This window comes from Pleurodeles waltl, chromosome 9, assembly GCF_031143425.1.
Source record: "Pleurodeles waltl isolate 20211129_DDA chromosome 9, aPleWal1.hap1.20221129, whole genome shotgun sequence".
NCBI classification, from domain to species: Eukaryota; Metazoa; Chordata; class Amphibia; order Caudata; family Salamandridae; genus Pleurodeles; species Pleurodeles waltl.
The window spans coordinates 1095360152-1095365525 of record NC_090448.1 but is presented as its reverse complement, the minus strand read 5'-3'; the positions used below and the strand labels follow the sequence as shown (position 1 = coordinate 1095365525).

The 5374-nt window shown below is 58.0% G+C and overlaps 1 long non-coding RNA gene across 1 annotated transcript; it reads right to left on the bottom strand.

The window, feature by feature from the left end:
- Window positions 1-212: 212 nt before the first annotated feature.
- On the bottom strand, window positions 213-1597 carry LOC138258785 (uncharacterized). The gene is made up of 3 exons (XR_011198568.1): window positions 1487-1597; window positions 952-1115; window positions 213-477 (listed from the first exon to the last, which is right to left on the bottom strand). It is a non-coding gene; the product is annotated as an uncharacterized lncRNA (long non-coding RNA).
- Window positions 1598-5374: the final 3777 nt, after the last annotated feature.

Genomic DNA, 5374 nt, shown 5'->3' with positions numbered 1-5374 from the left:
CCTAGAGTTGACAACTGCACCCATGGATGACACGGCCCAGGGATGGCTGTACTGACAAACTACTGAGGGTGGTGGCTGGGGACACAGGGGCTTACGGGGGTGCCCAGCCTACAGATATCGCCCTGGCCTAGGGGGACCCACAGCCCTCCTCCCCCACCCAGACACCTCCACTGCGCGACAACAGAGTAGATAATGCTTGTACTCACCCCCTTGTGTCTGCTGTGCTGCCCTCACGCGCCCATCCAAATCAGGGTAGGCCACCGCCAGGATCCGGAACATCAGGGGGGTCAGTTGACGGCAGGCACCCCGCCTACGTTGGGAGGCCATCCCCAGCAGAGACTCGGCGGTCTTCTTGGTCCCGCGGCGGATGTCCTCCCACCTCTTGCGGCAGTGGGTGCCCCGTCGATGGTGGACCCCCAGGGTCCGGACTTCCTTGGCGATGGCACGCCAAATCCCGATCTTCTCATGGGCGCGGACCTATGTGACACGTACAGGGAGGGAGAAATACCACGTTCAAGTTTGTCTGCATTTTCGTTGCCAGTGGCCCAACGCCCCCCATCCCCGCCAGGCCCCCCGCCATGCCCCCCGCCAGCCCCAACATGCCCCCCATCCCCGCCAGGCCCCCCGCCAGCCCCAACATGCCCCCCATCCCCGCCAGGCCCCCCGCCAGGCCCCCCGCCATGCCCCCCGCCAGCCCCAACATGCCCCCCATCCCCGCCATGCCCCCCGCCAGCCCCAACATGCCCCCCATCCCCACCAGGCCCCCCGCCAGCCCCAACATGCCCCCCCATCCCCGCCAGGCCCCCCGCCATGCCCCCCACCAGGCCCAACATGCCCCCCATCCCCGCCAGGCCCCCCGCCAGCCCCAACATGCCCCCCCATCCCCGCCAGGCCCCCCGCCAGGCCCCCAAGCCAGCCAGTGGCCCCAAATCCAGATTGAATTAAACTGACTTGTTGGTCTGGAGGACCGTAGAGTAGCGCATACTGGGGGAGGACCCCATCCACAAGTTTCTCCAACTCCTCTCCAGTGAAGGCAGGGGCCCTTTCCCCAGGCGCAGCAGCCATTGTCCCTTCCAGACCGAGGTCACAGCAACACTTGCAGTATAGGTCCTCTCCTGTGAAAGTTCAAGTCGCAAGTGGATAAGTAGATAGAAAATGGCGGTCACGTCCGCGGCGGTGCGTACCGCGGCGGTGCGTACCGCCACCGCCGGCGCCCTTCGCCATTGGCTCCTGAAACCCATAGGCTTCAATGTTAACCAATGCGGCTTCGCGCCGCGGTCTTCGCCCGCCGCCCGCCGCGGTGTGCCACGCCAGCGCATTGACCTCACATCCCATTGTCACACTTCACAGGTCAGGCAGCCGCCATTTCGAGGGTCCACATGGCTCAATTTCAACTGCGTCACACAGGCCTAGGCCTTGCATAGCCACTCAGACACGCCATTCACTGCATAGAGAATCGTTTACTGTGCTAGCTGTGAGTACGTACCTGTGGGTTGCTTGACTGTGTGCTCCATGTTGTCCTTCCTAGGCACCGTCCGCTGGGTTTGGCGAGGAGACGGATGAATCCTCCCGTGTACCGACCGCTGGTGGACCTGTCGACAATGGAAGAACGCCACATTATCCTGACCTACCGTCTTAACCGTGCCACTATACATGAACTGTGTGCCCAGCTGGAGCCCGACCTGATGTCCCCCATCCGCCAACCCACAGGGATTCCCCCTCTGGTGCAGGTCCTGTCAGTACTCCATTTCTTGGCAAGTGGGTCATTTCAGACAACAGTGGGAATTGCTTCTGGGATGTCTCAGCCCATGTTTTCGAAGGTGTTATCCAGAGTGTTGTCTGCCCTGATGAAATACGTGAGGAGCTACATCCTTTTCCCTGAGGTGGGCGAATTGGCTGCAGTGAAAGGTGATTTCTATGCCCTTGGACATATTCCCAACGTCATTGGTGCCATTGATGGGACCCATGTGGCTTTGGTTCCCCCAAGAGACAGGGAGCAGGTGTACAGGAACAGAAAAAGTTACCATTCAATGAACATCCAGGTGGTGTGTTTGGCTGACCAGTACATCTCGCATGTAAATGCCAAATTCCCAGGGTCAGTGCATGACGCCTACATCCTGAGGAATAGCAGCATCCCTTACGTGATGGAACAGCTAGAGAGACACCGTGTATGGCTATTGGGGGACTCTGGGTACCCCAACCTGTCGTGGCTACTGACCCCAGTAAGGAATCCCCGGACCAGGGCAGAGGAACGGTACAATGAGGCCCATGGGCGTACTAGGAGGGTGATCGAACGCACCTTTGGCCTCCTAAAGGCCAGGTTTCGGTGCCTGCATATGACAGGTGGATCCCTAATGTACTCACCTAAGAAGGTGTGTCACATCATTGTGGCCTGCTGCATGCTTCACAACCTTGCTTTGCTCCGCCAGGTGCCTTTCCTGCAGGAGGATGGTCGAGACGGTGGTGTTGTGGCAGCGGTGGAACCTGAGGAGAGTGACGAGGAGGAAGACGACGGGGCTGAAACAGACAACAGGGACAGAATCATTGAACAGTACTTCCAATAGGACACAGGTAACAATTCAAAGATAATTTAGTAAATGTGAACTACTCTCCTGCATCTCTGCTGCCTGTCTATTTGCCCCAGTGTATGATGACTGAGTTGTGGCTTTTCCCTCCCTATTTCAGATCTGGGGTCCCCACTACGAGTCCTGTGCTTCGTTTCCCCATGGACTACAGCTTTGTGGCAGCTGTTTGTTGACTTCACTATGTACAAGGACATATTTGCACTGTCATGTCAATTACAATATTTTGAAATCACAGCCAGACTCCAGATAGTTTTGTGCAAAATAGGTGTTTATTTAAGTGCTCAAAATGGGATGGGTGGTTTCAAGTGGGTGGGGGCTATGGTGAAGGAATGTCCATGGCAGAGTCCAGAGTAACAGTCACACAGGTGCATTGTCCAGAGGCCTGTGGAGAGATGGAGCATGGGCAGTTCAAGGATGGACAGGGTGACAATGTGGGACAGTGGGATGACATCAGGTGGTATCCTTTGCTGGTGGGGGTCTTGACATCCTACTCTGTCTTCTTGCGAGATCTCAGGGCCCTCTTGCGGGGTGGTTCTTCTCCTGCAGGAGGTGGGGGTCTGGTGGGCTGCTGCTGTGCGGGGGCCTCCTGTCCACTAGCGCCGGCGGAGGTGGTTGGCTGTTCTTGGTCCAGGCTAGTGGCAGGGGCCCTTTGGTGTTGTTGAGTGTCCGTCCTGGTGTTGATGAGGTCCTGCAGCAGCCCTACCATGGTAACCAGGGTGGAGGTGAGGGCTCTGATGTCCTCCCTGTACCCCCGATAGTGTTCCTCCTGCAGTACCTGGATCTCCTGGAACCGGGCCAGTACCGTCGCCATCGTCTCCTGGGAGCGGTTGTATGCTCCCATGATGGTGGTGAGGGCCTCGTGGAGAGTGGGTTCCCTGGGCCCGTCCCCCCCCTGTCGCACAGCTGCCCTCCGAGTTGCCCTGTTTCCCTGGGCCTCTGCCCCCTGGCCGGTGTGCCCACTACCACTGCCCCCAGGTCCCTGTTGTTGTTGGGGTGGTGGGTTATCCTGGGTGCCCTGTAGTGGTAGACACACCGCAGATTGACGTGCCCTGGAGACAGAGGCATGGGCCCGCTGGGTGGGAGCTGTGCTGGTGTTCCCAGAGGGGTTTGGGTCTGTAGTGGCCTGGGCCTGTGTGAGGGGAACCGACTGTCCAGAGGTCCCCGATGGTCCGGGCTGGTCATCGGTGTCCAGGTCGACAGAGCTGCTGTCATCGCTGACGGCCTCTTGGGTGGGGGGTGTGGAGAATTCTGGGCCCTCCGCGGCGGTGTGTTGACGGTCGGGTCCTGCAGGGGTATAGAGGTATGGTTATAGTTTCAATGTGTGGCATATGGGTGTATCTGTGGGTTCCCGTGTCCCCAAGTGCTGGCATTCGTGTGTGGGGGCTTTGGTGAGGGTGGCTTGTGGGGGGGATGTGTATATGCATTGGGCATGCTTTGGTGATGGGTGTCCATGCTTAGTGGACGCATGCAGGCCTAGGTTTTTGGATGTGTGGGTTGTGATGGTGAGACATTGGCAGGGAATAGGTGTGCTGGGGGTGGGGTTGAGGATGGTGGTGGGGGTGAGGATGGTGGTGGGGGTGAGGGTGGGGGTGAGGATGGGGGTGGGGGCGAGGGTGGGGTTCGAGGATGGGGGTGAGGGTTGGGGTATGATTTGGCATGCAGGTGGGGGGGAAGCAGTATTGAAGCTTCAACTTACCAGTATCCATTCCTCCGCCGACTCCTGCGAGGCCGTCAGGATGCAGGATGTTCAAGACTTCCTCCTCCCATGTTGTAAATTGTGGGGGTTGAGGTGGGGGTCCTCCGCCAGTCTTCTGCACGGCGATGTTGTGCCTGGATACCATGGAACGCACCTTCCCCCGTAGGTCGTTCCATCGCTTCCTGATGTCTTCCCGATTTCTGGGGTGCTGTCCCACAGCGTTGACCCTGTCGACAATCCTCTGCCATAGCTCCGTCCACCGGGCAATGCTGGTGTATTGGATCTGTGTGCCGAACAGCTGGGGCTCTACCCGAACGATTTCCTCCACCATGACCCTGAGTTCTTCGTCTGAGAAGCGGGGGTGTCTTTGGGGTGCCATGGGGTGGTGTGTATGATGTGTGGGGTGGAGTATGTGTAGTTAAGTGTGTTGAGTGTGGTGGTGTGTGTTGTTTTGTGTGTGGATAGTGTGTGGGTGATGGTGTTGAGTGGCTGTGGCTGCTAGTTTGTGGATGGTGGTGTCTCGCTCTGGCCTTCTTTCAGAATTTTTGGTCGTAGGGGTTTGTGGGTGATGTGGGTGTGTGTTTTATATTGTATTGTGTGTGTGGGAGTGGTGTGTGTATGTGTATCAGGTGTGTGGAATTCAAATCGGCCAATGTGGCTGAGTTTTGTTCGTTTGTGTGTATTCTGACCGCGGCGGTGTGTCCCGCCAATGGAATACCGCGTTTGAAAGACCGCCGCGTGGATTCGTGGGTCGTAATGGCATGGGCGTATTTCTGTTGGCGTGACGGTGGAGGTTTTGTCACCTCCACTTTTCCGCCGACCGCTGGTCTGGCGGTCTGTTGTGGCTGTCGGATTTTCGGAGGTTTGCCTTCTGCGGGTCAGAATGACCGTGGCGGGTTTCCGCGACCGCGGCGGGATTATGGAGGATTTCTGACCGGCGGTAGGCGCCTTTTACCGCCGAGGTCAGAATGACCACCATAATTCTTTAGGATGCTTTAATCCTACTCAAAATGGCTAAGTAACTGGACCACTCTTCATGGCACACTGATACAGTGGCACCTAAGTGGGGGAAGAGGAGTGTAGGTGGTTGGGG